Source organism: Nesoenas mayeri (genome assembly GCF_963082525.1).
Source record: "Nesoenas mayeri genome assembly, chromosome: 6".
Taxonomy (NCBI): domain Eukaryota; kingdom Metazoa; phylum Chordata; class Aves; order Columbiformes; family Columbidae; genus Nesoenas; species Nesoenas mayeri.
Window position 1 is genome coordinate 23126863 of NC_137545.1, and position 15296 is coordinate 23142158.

A 15296-nucleotide genomic window follows, 5' to 3' on the forward strand; every position below is an offset into this window, starting at 1 on the left:
GCCACCGGCAGCGAGCGCTCCCGCAGACAAACACACCGACAAACCCTCCAGACAGAAACCGAAGGGGAAAGTTTCCTGTTCCCTAGCTGGAGCCGGGTGTAAAACACACAATTTCTTTAAATGAAGAAAGGAGTCTCCCTTGGTAGCGTCTCTGGAGGCGGGATGTGTTCCCGCGGCGGGCGGACTGCGCTCAGCGGCTCTACTAAGCCTGCCTGGCCTGGGCCGGGGGGGAGAACGGGTCCGGGGGGCTCCTCGGGAACACAGACGCTATTACCAGGCCTCTGCCGCCACCCTCTCGCCCACCTCGTGCCACAAAACCAAACTCGGCCCCGAGGGCTCTGCACCCTCACCCCTCACCTTGCGGCCTGTGTACATACTATATATATATACTATATATATATATATATATATATACACACACGTGTGCGTCTATGAAGAACCTAAGCTGCTTTTCTTTCGACCATATGCGAGGCTATTTCGCCGGTAACCACCACCAGGCACATCTGGGTCACAGCTTAACGCCACCGCCCGCTGCTGCGCTCAGTGGTCGGCAGAGCTGGCGGGACCCCTCGCACTGCGCCGCCCAGCAAGCGGCAGGCAGGACCCCGCGCCCCTCCGCGCCCCTCCGCGGGCCCGCTCAGCACCGCGCTCCGCCGGGGGCCCTGGAAGCGCGCTCCTCTCTTCCCCGCTCTCCCATCTGCTCCTAGGCTATCGCAAACGTGTAAGCAGGCCTGTCTGGCCAAATACCAAACGAGGAGGTTCAGCTCTGTCTTGGGGCGGTGGGAGGGTGCCCTTTCGGGCAGATGCCGGCTGGCTCTGGTCCTCCGGTGCTGTTTGCCCAGGTAACTCGATCCTTACCGCAGTCGCTGGGTTCAATTGTATTCACACCGCTACTGAAGTCTCTTTAAACGCCAGCACACAGAGATCTTTATCTGGCTTTCCTGTGGAAACAATCAGTGTCCGCTCAAAGACTTTCAAGAGTTGTAGGGCTTGAATTAGATCGGTTTCTTTGAAGGGATTAAAGTGCCAAGTCCTCTCCCACGGCTCCATATTGAGTCCTGGGGAGAAGTAAAAGCTCGACCTCGTGTAACACTGATACCCTACGCAGCAGCCACTTCAAGCTTTTCCCCTGTGCCAGGTAACCGCCTCACCAGGTCGGCAGCAGGGAGGTAAGCGCCCCGCACCCAGCGCTTTTACCACGCACCAACGCATCGAGGCAGGGCTGGCCGCTGCCGCAGGAGCCCGCGGCCCGGCAGCACCCCCGGCAAGGCGTGAGGCTGCGGGGCTCACCATCAGCCTGCGAGGGTGCAGGGCTTGCGGGGTCCAACACCTCCGTCCGCCTCACGCAAACGCCCCTTCCCAGCATCGCCGGTGAGAGATCCAGCGGGGGCTGCGCCGCGTCCACACGGGACATGGCAGGAGACGGGGAAACGGCAGCTCTGCCGCAGGGCGCGCACACACTCGCGGACACTCGCCCTCAGCCGCCGGGTTGCCCCGGGCTCATCGATCAAGCTCCAGTCGCGCCACTGGAGCCGCATTGGAGCAGGAGCGCACCCGGCTTCTCGCGTCTGAGCTGCAGCCGGGGCAGTCGCAGCCGGGGGGTACCCCTGCGAGGGGACCCTGACCCGCACCTCTGGTCTCTGGGGGAGCAATAACCCGCCAGACAAGCGAAACGGCGGAGCTCGCACTTGCGTCGCCCCTAAACTTCCACATCCCCAAACCTGTGCCAACTCTGGACTCCTACGAGGTGCACGATTCAAGTCCTACCTCGATTTCTGTTAATTCGTTTTATCAAACAATTGCCAGGCTAATAATCTGAACAATATTTATAAACGAAAGTCGATAGGTCGTTCAGGAGACACTGAACATCCCAAGGCTTCCCCCAGCCTTTAAGGTACATTATTTCCTAAGGTATCTCGATGAACCAAAATGATTTATCACGTTACAAAAGAGTGGAAAGTTGGGCAACTTTCTATACAGATGTCACACTACAAATGCCATGAATCTGCATGCAAGAAAGCACACTACTTAAAAGCTGAGAATAGTTTCTCATTTCTGGAAGAAACCAATGGGCTGAATAATGAAACGTTGCAGTCATAATTTTCTGCACAAATAATTAGTGTTCAAACTCAGAGCATTTCAGTCTACTGAAATTTATTCTTAATGAAGTTCTGTCATTAAAAATGCAGGGCTGGAAGATCAAAGTACAATATTTATTTTAGAAATTTGTTTCAGTTATGAGTAGATACAGGTATCAAGGCCAAATGTCAATTCAGTTACACTAAAGCACTATTTCCCTGAGAAATGGGCTGCCGCTGCACCCTCCTGTAAAGCCAAGGGACACCGCAGATGGGGAGCAGCGCGGGAGGCGGCGCCCGGTGGACGGGGCTCCCGGCGGCACGGCCGGGGCCAGGGCCCGTTCGCGGAGCGGCGCTGACAACCTCACCCCGGCGGGGAGCTCCCTGCCGCAGCCCCGCTTCGGCCCGCGGACGAAGGGGGACCGGCCCTACCGGCGGGGCTGCAGGGGCCGAAGCGGCCCTTGCGTCCCCAGGGGCCGCAGCGCCGTCGGGGCCGGTGCCAACGCGGGGCCGCGCCCCGGGGAGAGCCCAGCGGCCTGGATGCGAGAAGGGCTGGAGCCTGGAGACCTCCAGCCACGGGGCAGAGGCGCGACTGGGGCTCAGCTCCTGCAGCCCGGCTGCCTCCGGGCGCCTGCCTGCTCCGGCGGGCGGGGACACTGCTGCCTCATCCCGGACACCTGCCCACAGCCTCCGGGGCCAGAGGGGCTCAGGCTGCGCCGGGCTGGATGGTAACTGGTGATCTAAAAACAGTGGACATATAACATGATTCATCATCTTCATTGACAGATGTCTTCAAAATGATGATTTTTCAGATGCAGGTATCTGAGAGTGAATTACCCACCATGCAGGGTTCTTTTGGACCCTGGTATGAATGCAGGTAACAGAGAAAAAAATACCAAGGAGTAACAGCTGTTTGGGTGTCAGTGGTCCCCTGCATGGCCTCCACTATGCCTTTGCCTCTCAGGCCCGAAGCACCCTGTCTCAGAGTCTGTCTTAGTGATGGCTCACACTGCCACAGCCTCCCATGAACTCCCCACCCACGTCCTCTCATGACACCCCTGGTCCCACCCAAGAACCTCATGGTTCCCTGCCATGAACCTCTTACTCCCTCCTATGACCTCCCAGTCCCTCAGCTTTTCCAGCAACACCATGAATGATGCTGGGAGCCTGGATAGGCTCTGGCCGCCTGCCTGCCCCCAGCCTGGGGATCTGGGATGCCTTAAACAAAATACTGTTCTAAAACAACTGTGACAAAGAATCAGAAACACGAGCATTTTCAAGTGAACAGCTGCACTAACATTCAGCCAAGCTTTGTAGTCAAGTTTTCGATGCGAGTGTGGCAGGCCTTAAACCTGAACAGGCTTTAAATAAGCTTACTCCAAAAGGCAGTGTCTTCATATCATCTCATATTCAGACCAAAACGGTACTGTTTAAAGCCTTAGTAAAAGTAACTATCCATCCACAACAGCAAGAAGTTTCACCAGAAGTAAGGTAAATTAACCTATGTATATAGCTGCAAGCATGTGTGGATACATTGCCAACAGTTATGTGCCATTAATTATTATGATTTACTTCAGCATATTGACATTCTTAGGCTAGGCAACATTATGGGCATAATAAGAGTAGTCACCAGTTCATGTTCTTAACATGCTAGTGTATGTGGTTTGTTTATTTGCTTCAGATACCAAAAACCAGTTGTAATACAATTTTATCTCCTAGGTTTTAACAGAGTTTAATTTGAACATTTGTACATGAAAAGAAAGATTAAAAACTGCTATGGCATCTTGTGCATGTTTCTGTGCGTAAAAGAAAAACACAAAACAAGACAGCACACGTAAAGGCACCTTTCAGATTTAAAGGCTTGCCTTAACATTTCACAATCTAGGTGTGGATTTCATGAAGATTAATAGAAGATTTCCTAAACTTTTGAAAGCTGATCTGCCCTTTAAGGAAAGTAGAACAAATTTTATGCCTCACTGCAGTTTTACTGCCTGTTCTTAAAGGTTTAAATATCTTACTGTGTTCATCTTCTGCTCCTTCCTTGGCTGGCCCTTTGTGACTCCTCCTCCTGGCTTAAGAAACATTGGTGAACATTTTTGGATATACTTAGTCCTCTTGCATTTACCCTTTAAAAAGGAGTCAGACTCTTAACTATCAATATTGAAAGTGTTATTCTTGGCTGCACTTGGAATGCCTGGGACACCTTTTGGTCCAAAACAATTGTTTCAAACTCTCTAGAAATGCCTTTCTGCCTCTGGCATACACAGCTGCATTTTCTTCCTCACTTCAATAGCTAGAAATGGATTTCTAGAAAATGGAAAGCCAGCCAAGACTCTGGTAAGCGGCTGAAAAGGATCCGCTATGTGCATTCTGCTCGTCATCTCATTTTGGGAAACATTAGGTAAAACAAGACTATGTGTTTTTTGGTGGAATGCATTTGCTTAGGGAAGACTGGATGGGAACCTTTTGTTTTATGAGTACAGATAGATATACCCACTCTTTTCTTGCTTTGAAATTATTTGGTATGGAATGAAAAGGTAATTAAACTGTTATTTGCATCCTTTTAACTACAGAGAATATATTATCTAGAAACTGTGTCTCACGGTAATTAATTTTAGTTACTTACTATATTTATTGACAAATTAAACAGCTGTCTGTGTCTATATTGTGTTAAAACTGGAAATAGCACAAAGTTTAGACAGAAAGATCGTTGTTCAACCTACACATAAATATTGCATGATCATATGGCTGCCACATTGTTATCTATTTAGCTGAATGGATTAATCCAACACTGTAAAAATACACCTGTTACTTAATGACCTTGTGTTTTAATTTTAGAAAATTCTGGTACAGAAAAAAATAAGTATTTTCTAATGATAATATTTTTCAATATTTCAAGAATCACTTTTGAAATAACCCATTCTTCAAGGACTACTGAGACAGGACTATGGGACTGAAGGCGGGTCGGGTAAGAGATCCTGTCTTCACATCAATGGAAATAATCTAAAGACCCTCTCTACAGACCCTCTATGTATAACACTTTTAAGGTAGCTTGTTCCAGGAATGCATACATATTAGCAAAAGGCAGTTGATGCTTCTTGTGCCTATCAACTACAACATAGTTAAGTGCATCCCAACATGGGGAGGGTTTTTGAGAGGGATCTAGAAAAGCCAAATTTCTAGATTAAGAGAGGATTTTTTTTAAAACATGCCAGTCTTCTTGGCTGCCACCACAGGCCCAGGATCCCAAGGAAGACTGGGGAAAGTTTCAGCTACAGTTTCAAAATTACTTATCTCTCCTTAGCTGAACACAAAGACTTAAAACAACTGCCCTTGTAGACTGACATAAAGGCCTTCTTAAGAATGCAGTGCATGGTATGTTTCCATGTCACTTCATACGTTGATGCCTTAAGTGATGCAGTATAATACATAAACAGGCATATGCATAAATTCTGTGATCCACTCAAATATCAATTTGCCCTCCCCAATTCTGAAGATGAAAATATCGTCTATAAAATTCTTTCAAATGTATGGAATACTTGTGTTATGGCTTCCATCCTTGTAGAGCTGTAGAGGTGTGAAATTCTCACCACACTCTCATGCAGTAGAGTCAGCTTCCTTCCCCTTCCTTACAAAGGAAACCACCATGGCCATACAAACAACTGCTCCAGGCTTGGAAAGAGGAGCTCCTTGCCTGAGTCCTGCACAGAGATTACCAGACTGCTCCTCACTGAACAATTAAACAAATTAATCCAGCTCGGCTCAAACCTCAGAACCTCAAAGTGAAGCAGCAATGACCAGGGAGCCCCAGCCGAGGAAGGGACCTCCTGCTGGCTGGCTCACCATGCCAAACCAAAGCAAACAACCCTAATTTGGGAATAAATCACATTTCACTTCACTTTTCAATCAGCCCTTATTACTTAGGGCCAAAGAGCTTGACCAGCTGCTTGAGAACCTAGGACAAGAAGAGGAGAAAGGATATTCCCCTCAAAGACAAGGATTGTCAGCATGGCTGTGGCTCCTGCTTCAGTCTAATGAATGGCATCATTTTCCTCACACTTCTGTAACCTCTGAGATAGAGGGCAAAAAGAAATGACCTTAAAATAGGTACACTTTTTGGCTTTCCTCCCTTTGTAAATCTTACATCCCTATTTTTCCCACTACATGCAGGGAGCCCCTGTATTCTACTAGAATTGAGCTGAGAGAGTCACACATTACATATGGAAGAGAGAACAGTCCATGGTGAAGGACAGATAATGCAATAAAATGGAAATGTATTCTTAGTATAAATTACCTATTCCTTGTGCTGGGGAATGAGAGAGAGATTATAGTGCTGCAGTTGCTGTGACTCCAATGCCCAAATGATATCACATGAGCCACTTTTAAACCCAAGTAAGTGGATTCAGGAGAAATCTGATTGACAACCACTGACTGCTTCTCAGGAGGTCATACTAAACCACAAAGAACCATTTTCCAAATTTTTCATCTTAAAATAAGAAAGTCTGGAGAAAAAAACAAGTGCAAAGCCATGTAATTTCTTCAGTGTCATCAGACTAACTTTATAAAATGCTGTAATCCCTTATCGATACACTAGAGTATGGGGTTGAAAAATAATATTATTTTTCTGACAAAATTCTTACAGAAGTCAATGGAATAGATGCTTATAAACACTGAACTGAGCTCATGATTTGCTACTTTTTTCACTTCCATCACTACACATGGAGTGATTCAGAAAGAAGCTGCTCTGTAGTGCCAATGATTCTCTTTAACGCAATAGAGTCATCCGTTGATTTATGAATTTCTCCTGCCTGTTCTCATTTGCCCAGCTCTAAATTAAGGATAAGATCATTTGCATTCTAGAAGTAAAGCAGTGTTTATAAGAGAACAGAGTAATCAAAATCCCTCTTAAATCAAGTTTTAGAAATATACACAGTCAGGTTAGAGGTAGTTCCAGCAATGTGCAAAGCCTTATCCATTAAACTACAGCAAAGACTCAAGAGAAAGTATTAAATTTCTAGCGTTATCTAGATTCCAGTATTAGTATAGCATTCTCTTATCTCAGGAATTTGGTGTAGGAAGAGACAAAAGGAACTTTCTGCCTCAGCTTTCTGATACCCTGATAACCTCCTCCTGGGAGATCCTATGCTCTCTCTTAATTTAGATACCATATGCCTCATTGGTCATCAATTCAGTGGCTGCTCTCCATTTTACAGCCCTCACAGGGATTTTGATCATGCTATCTATAAAACTAATCACTTCCTCTGTTTACTGTTGTTCTACCAGTCAGACAGTATTTTCTTACAAATAGCACTATCTAGTCAGCTTTGTTCTTTCATTTGGTATATACTGCTCCACTATATACATTATTTGCAGTGCTCAAAGTAAAATATCAAAAACTGGAAAGCAGCAGAGGAGGTATGCAGGAAAGAAGAAACACAGCTACACAGCCTCTGAACTAACACTACTGGTCAGATGTCTGGAACCGAGTAGGAGTAGCCTGGAGATCAGGACTTCGGTTGGTTGCAGCAGAAATTTATCTCTGCTGACATGCCTGCAGTCCCTTGATTAACCAGGATCTGAGCTCCTATTTGTGTGTGTCATAGGCTGAATATTTTTTATTTCCTTTTCTTGTGCAAGCCAGCATTTTGAGAGGGGTCAGAAGCAAAAGCTAACCCTCCAGGTGAAGAGACTGAAAGGCAACCTCCAAGCAGACACCACGTTAGTGCTGAGACTGGCCAGAGAAACTAAGAATGAGTGTGGATTCACACACACCAATGCTGGTGTCACTGGTAATGAGAACACCAAGATGAATGGAGCAGTTCACTTTGCTCTGAGTGATGGATTGAAGCTGTTTTCATCTCTGTGAGACCTTATTTTTTGGCTAAAATAACATTTTACTCCTAAGTTTCCTATATAGGCATATGCAGCCTCCTCTGACACTCAACCTATATATGTATATATACAGCTAGATAAGAGGTGGAAACTGTGTGTCTCCACTTCCCTGATCTCTGCTGCCACCAGTCAGTAGTGCAGTTATTTTCCACAAGCTTGCCAAGTTTACCAGTGACAGGGTATGTGAGGAAGGAGAATAGCATCCAGGTTTGTGGAGCATATTCAGGATATTTTTCTGAGTAACAGGAGTGCAGCTGTGGAGCTGGGGAAATATATGGGAACTGGATCAACGAACAAAATCTTGTGACAGCCCTGAGTAAGAAGGTGGCCAAATTGTACAGTGAGGGTATTAGGAGGAGCTTTAGCTAATATGAGCACATGGTCGTTAAAGCATTTATCCTCATGACTCTTCTATAAAGAAGTACTATGTTATTATTCCATTCTTAGCAAAGGAAACACAGGGAAACCACATACCTTGTCCTATGTCACGTATTAACCCTACTGAAGAGCAGGGAGCAGGACTGCACAGCTCAAATGAAGAGCACAGGCAAACGGCTTGGGACCATATCCTAAGATGTCCCACCTCATTCCCCTTAACAAAAAACAAACTATTTTCTAGATCCCTCCCACCCCCCTGATCTCATGTCAGTCTCTTCTGATGCTCGTACGCCATCTTAGCAACTTTGAATTATGAGTAGATACTGATCTTTCCATGGGAAAGACAGCTGAGGAGTAAAGCCCAGATGTCCCTGGGCAGGCGGAGAGGCAGCAATGGGACTGTGTGCAGGCAGGCAGGAGACAAACAGGTAGCCCATGCAAGTAGAGCAATAAGCCAACATGCTGACAACACGTATATTTCTACTTGTCCTGGTGGTCAGTGACTAGAGCACATGATAAGTAATAAAACAGAGCCTAACACTTCTGTTTTACAAACACAAAATAGATACTAGGTGGGCTGTGCTGAACACGCAAATGTGCCCTTGCAACTCATAATGAGTTGAGCAGAAATAACGAGATACTTGCTAACCTTTACAGCCCATCCTTTCTCTGCTTTAGCAAAGTCTTCACTACAGGATTCTGTCCAAGGCTATAGTTTCACTTACCAATCATCAAAACAACACCCTCAGTGGTGACAACCTCCCCTGCAGCTTTGCTACTGCCACAAATTCCAGAATTCAGTAATGCTACCATCTATATTTCCTTGATCTCACACATGGGAGCAGTCAGAAGAGCTAATTTTCCTCCACCTCAAGTAGACCCTCTCTCTGTGCCGTCTTTCTTCCCACCTTCGTCAGTGTTCCCCAAGCCTTTTCCAGTGAATCCTTCTACCACCACGTGTAATGAAACACAGTGAATGTAAATCAATGGCACCTGGTTATCTCTAGCACCTACTGCTCATTGCACAACAGCTGAGCTATGGTAGCATTGTATGTAACACAAATCTCAGGTTCTGATTTAAAAAAAATTGAATAGCTCTGTGCCTATCACTCTGTTTCCTGGCTACCAAGAATCTGATGGCCTGCAAATACATGAGAAACCAACACACAACCATACTGCTGTACCAGCCAAGCTTTGGGACACTGTTTTCTTCCTTACCACCTCCTTGTTGACCCATGTTTGGCTGGTTCCCTCTAAGTGTCTTACAGGCATTATTCATGAGGTAGCTGGCATGTTCACATCATAGAAGTCTGGAGAGTTTAAAAGAGGAACAGAAGTTTGAGGTACTTTTCATTACTGGCCATTGAGAACAATTCAGAGGACACAGAAAATTATTTATATCTAACCCTTCTTCTGCACCCTTCCTGCATGTCCTAGGTTTCAATCTGGGTTTTGTTGTTGTTACGTACAGCTATACATTGATATACAAAGAGTGAAATGAAGACTCACAGGATATTGAGAACAAGCTTGTAATCCTGCCTCTCAGAGCATTATGTGAGCTATTGTTAAACACGATTTTCCAGCTACTGATTAATTATTTTGACAAAAACAAAACCAGTGTGATTTTAATGAAAGTACCCAGATTTAGTCTGTCTGAGCAGATAGATTATGTATTTAATTGTAATTGGCCTGTAAACATCTGAGATCTCTAAGTATGGAGAAAATAATAGTATCTATATTTAGATATCCGAGTGAAGCTTGGGTTTTTACAGGATTGAGCTGGAAAAATCAAAGTGATATATTTTGATCTCTTGGTATTTTTCTGATATCTCTTGATCAGCTTGATTTGAAAGTGAAAATGTAAATGGATGTTAAACACATCCAGAGATATCCATCTCTGTGCAATTTGTCTGAAAAAACAAATAATTTCTTGCAATACAATGAACCCCAGAAAAATAAAGGGAAAGTAATTTTTTTTAGACCATGTCATTCATATAGAAGAAAACAATCCTGCTCAGGTGAAGGATTACAACTATTTTTTGCTACAATATGCTTATAAATATGAAAGATGAATCACAGCAAAACTATTTACATCAAGCCATCTAACACCATATTTATGGAGGTTTGTTTGGAGAAGTATTTGCTAATTAAATACACTATTTATCACTTACCTATGATTCTTGTCACCTACCCAGTAGGCTGTCTTTTCAGGATTTCAACTACTAAATTTCTCGCATACTGAACAATTAACATTTTTGAAAATTCATAATTCCAGTATTTTTTTCCTATTCTTATGCTGGTATTTTCTGTAAACTTATGACAGGAAAGATTATTTTCAAAACTTATAGTAGATTTGTAAAAGATAATGGGTTTAATGGTTTAAAAACCTGAATCCTTGCAGGCTTAGAAAAAAAATTCACTTTGAATCATAAAAAAGTGAAGATTTTTTGTGATTTTTGAAAGGGAACCAGCTCCTAAGATACAAATTTCAATATCATGGGTATTTCCTATTGTAGAAAAGCTAGGAATATTATACCTGATACATTTTATTTGTCTTTGGGTTTGGAATTCCAATTACTAGTCCATTTATAATTTCATGTTCTAAAAAAACTTACTTGGAGTCATGGTACCTATACCATTTGCCTTCTTGAGAAGCTTCCAAAGCATCTCAAAGTGGTTTTCTACCACAGATGTTACATGCATCTTAAGATGCTCTGCAAGATGATTTAAGGCTTTGTTAAAAAACATGATCAGAATAATCTTCAAAATTTACTAAAGATTCCCTCTTCCATGAAGCCTAATGGTTCATGTCTTTTGTTTTTTTCCTCTCTCAAGTAGCTTTTCTCTCTTCTTCTAAGTCTCTATCATCATAATTTTCTATTACATTGTCCCCAAGTCCATTAATTTTTCCCTTCATCAAACATCACATGGAGCCAGGCTCTTCTTGGTGACAACCAATGGTAAGACAAGGGGTAATGGGTGCAAACTCGAACACAAAAGGTTTCACTTAAATTTGAGAAGAAACTTCTTCTCAGTGAGGGTGACAGAGCACTGGAACAGGCTGCCCAGGGGAGTTGTGGAGTCTCCTGCTCTGCAGACATTCAAAACCGACCTGGACGCATTCCTGTCTAACCTCATCTGCGTGTTCCTGCTCTGGCAGGGAGATTGGACTAGATCATCTTTTGAGGTCCCTTCCAATCCCAAACATTCTGTGATTCTGTGATTACTAATACCTCTCTGTTCACGCCCATCTTTCAAAATTCTTCTTCCAAGTGTCACCCAGAAGTTGGATACTGCAGGGTAAACCAATCAGGCTTTGCCCCCTCAGAAGTAACAAATTATGTGCTCTCCATTTGGTTTTGCACAGCAGTTGGAAGAAGCAGTGAAGCTGGCACCTTGTCCCTGTACCATGGCAGAGATGAGGAAGAATCCACCTCTAACTCTTTTTGACACAAAAGAAGTCAGTAGAGAGAAAAAACCATGACCACCTTGATCTTCAGTTCCCCCTTCCTGTGAGGCAGGATGCCAGTGATGTTTCCTGCATGTTGTGGCTGAGCAGAAAAAAAGTGAGGGGTATCTGGAATACTGAACATTCCCAAGAAGATACCTAATAGTCCTCAGAGTATCACCCATAGCTCAACAATATCTTAAAAGAAAGAAAAGTAGCTTTTAACCCCGTCAAATCAATACCTGTCATAAACACTACATTTCCTTTGAAAGTTTATATCTCTGTACTTGTAGTTTGTCAGCAACATTTCCAAGTGTACTTCTTTTATTATCAAAGCAAAGAAATATTTATATCCTCAGGACTTCCATCTGCAAATTAAAAAGAAAAAAAAATTTAAAAAATGCAAACTATAAATGAAACAGTAACCGGAATTTATTTCTCAAAACACTGTATTGAGTTACTAACGACTTTCTAACAGAGATAGCTCTCTCAAATTATTTATACCTACTGTTTTAATGACAGGTATGCTCACCTTCTTGAATTCCACTGTTGCACAGGGAGTCCAGAGTGTTGCCTCTTTTGCACTTTACCTGGTATTTTCTTCATAATTTGCAGATGTTTTCTAAAAATCATTGGGAATTTCCAGCTTAACCAAAAAAAAATGCAGATCTAAGTTCAACAAAGGTTTCTAACAATCTCTAGCAAACACAATACAGCTGACAGCTGAATGTTACAAATGGGGCCTCATAAACAGGGCTTAACAATTTTGTTTAAGATCACAAGTTCCCAACCAACACTTGAGCCACAGAAGAATGTCCATTAGCTGCTATAAAAGCAAAATTGGTAGGGCTTTGTGATTCAGTGGAGGGCCTGAAAGGCACACAGAAGCAGATATACTCCAACACACTGGAGAGTAGTAGAAATTCTTCAATTTGAATAATTTCCACTCATTTTTCTTTCTGTCATTAATATGAAATAATGTTCTGTTTAAGTTAAAAACATTTTTCTGCTCTACATTTAGTCATGTTCACATTTCTTTCTGGTTTAGCTCTCACTAGTCTCTTCACATAGCATCCAGTATGACTTTATATTGTGAAGAAAAATTCTGTAGCGAGAGTTGTTTTGTCCCACTGTTGTTTTCTTTAATCTTTCGTTCGATGCATAGAAAGATGCTAACCTTTCTGTGCTATCTTAACCACAGTGATCTGGGAGCAAAGCAAATGAGATTTAGTAGATATGTTTCTGTTGTCATTATTAAACTTCATATGCTTTGCTATGTAGGCAACGTGTTTTATTTCTCTTAACTTGAAAGAGGTTTCTGTCTTATTGTTGCAATTTATTAAGGGCAAACAATCTCAGGCTTATAATAGGCCTGTAGGCAGAACAAAGCCCTTGTCAAATGGAAGGGTTGGCTGCTCAGCTGGGTAGCATGTAAATGTGCAAAAAGAACTGTTCTGTTCAAAGACACTAGACATGCTTTTTAAATAAAACATCTCATATAATTGAGAGTTGCCATTTAAGTGTTGTGCTGGAAATGTTAATTTAAAAAAAATTAATTTAACTGAAGAAATGGAGTTATCGTGTATTTTTTGTAAACTCTCATAATAAGCAAAATCCCACATATCACTAAGGTTTTTATTAGATCTTGAACATTATGTGTTTCTAAAATGGCAGTTTATTGTCATTTAATAACGCCGTGTTATGCAAGTTGGGGTAAGTTCGCCGATTGCTGTATTCACCTGGGCAGGTCATGTAAACTTAATCTTATCCCAGACATATTTTTGGGTTTGTTTTTAATATAAGAGGTCACTCTGCCTATTACTTTGACATAGTATCATGTCTTAAAAAGTAAGACAGTTTCTCATTCTGCAGCTCATTTAAAATTTCTCATTATATGCCTCCTTTGCAAGAGCTGAAATTAAAATGGCAGATAAAGATAACAACATAATAGGCATTTTTTTCATGCCCTGGTCCACTTGGGCACAGGCAGTTCTTTTTTTTCTCTTCTGTTGAAATGGATAATCAGGACAGTATCATCAATTACATTTTTCACTTTAACTTTTCTAATGTTTCCAGACTTCACTATTTGGCAAAGACAATTGGGACAGATTTCTTTATTTTTTCCCCTGGCCTAAAACTCAAAACCCCCCACTTCCCAAACTGTTACCACCGAAGAGTTTATTAAATGGCTGAAAAAGACAGCTGGTCCCACCATCTGTTAAAAATTTTCAGGGGCCAAATGAAACAGGTTACACCTTTAGCCATGCCAAGTCTTCCAATACCCCCTCCCTCTCACAGCCTGTGGAGGGCTAATCTGAATTTCACGCTCTGATTTTGCTGTTGCTAATGTCTGAGCTTCTTATGTGTGCTTCTTGTAGTTGCTTATATTAGTTCTTTAGCAGTAACAAAAGCTCCCCTCTTCTTTCAACCTATCTCATTTGCAATCAACGGAATCCTGGGTCTATAGCCTTCCTTTACAATAAGATACTGTACCTTGAAGGAAACCCACAGAGAACCTAATATCTGACTTTTTGGAGCAACAGAGAAAACCGGGAGTACGTTTCTGTTGTTTTGCAGCCACCTTTCTGTAAATGCTAATGGAAGTAATTCAGATGTGCCAACAAAGACAGAATCTGCAACACACTGCAGGTGTGAGGGGGCTGAAACAAAAGGGATGCTAACCCTAATGGTATCTCTTGTCATTAACAATTCTTTGATGTTCATACTCGAGGCTCTCTTTTATCTTGTAGTTTTTCAGCCATCTTTGTTAACATGCAGTGTAACTAAATCTTTTTTTTTCCTAACCTTTAAAGACATCTGCAAAATGTTTATGCTAAGTTAGTTTCCATAGCATCTTTCTGCAACACACATTGAAGTAAAATGAGGTAAAGCTTGCAAGGTTATTATTAAAACATCAGTAAGTTTCTATCATTAAGGAGCAGATCAATAAAAAGAAGCTCTTAATGTTACTTTAATAAGGATGAGTTTCTTGTAACAGGACTGGGGATTAACTTCAGGGTAACAGAAGTGGTGTTCACAACATAGTAGCTCTGTTAATAAGAACCAGTTTGTTTTACTCATACTCATCTAAAAAAATTACAACTATCACTAAGTTCCAATATTAAAGAGACTTTCACAATAGAATATATCTAAGGGCATTCTAATTTTCCAGAAGGGATTTCTCTACCACTAAGTGGGCAATGGCATTCAGTCAAGGCACTGTAGGTGGAGTTTCTCCATATCCATCTGTCTTTCCATGACTTACAGATGGAAAAACGCTGTGTTTTTTAAAATACTCAGCCCAGTAGGATGACAGTAAAATGAAACGAACAATCAAAGCACAGGAGATGCCAATCTCAACTACTGCACAGCACTACCAGCAGACCCAGCATTTTTCTCTCATCCCATCGGTCATGTCCTGTTAGATCACATCCCATTTTATCACAGTCTGTTGCATTATTGTTGTAGCATGTTGGAATGTTAAATGAGCAACATAATCA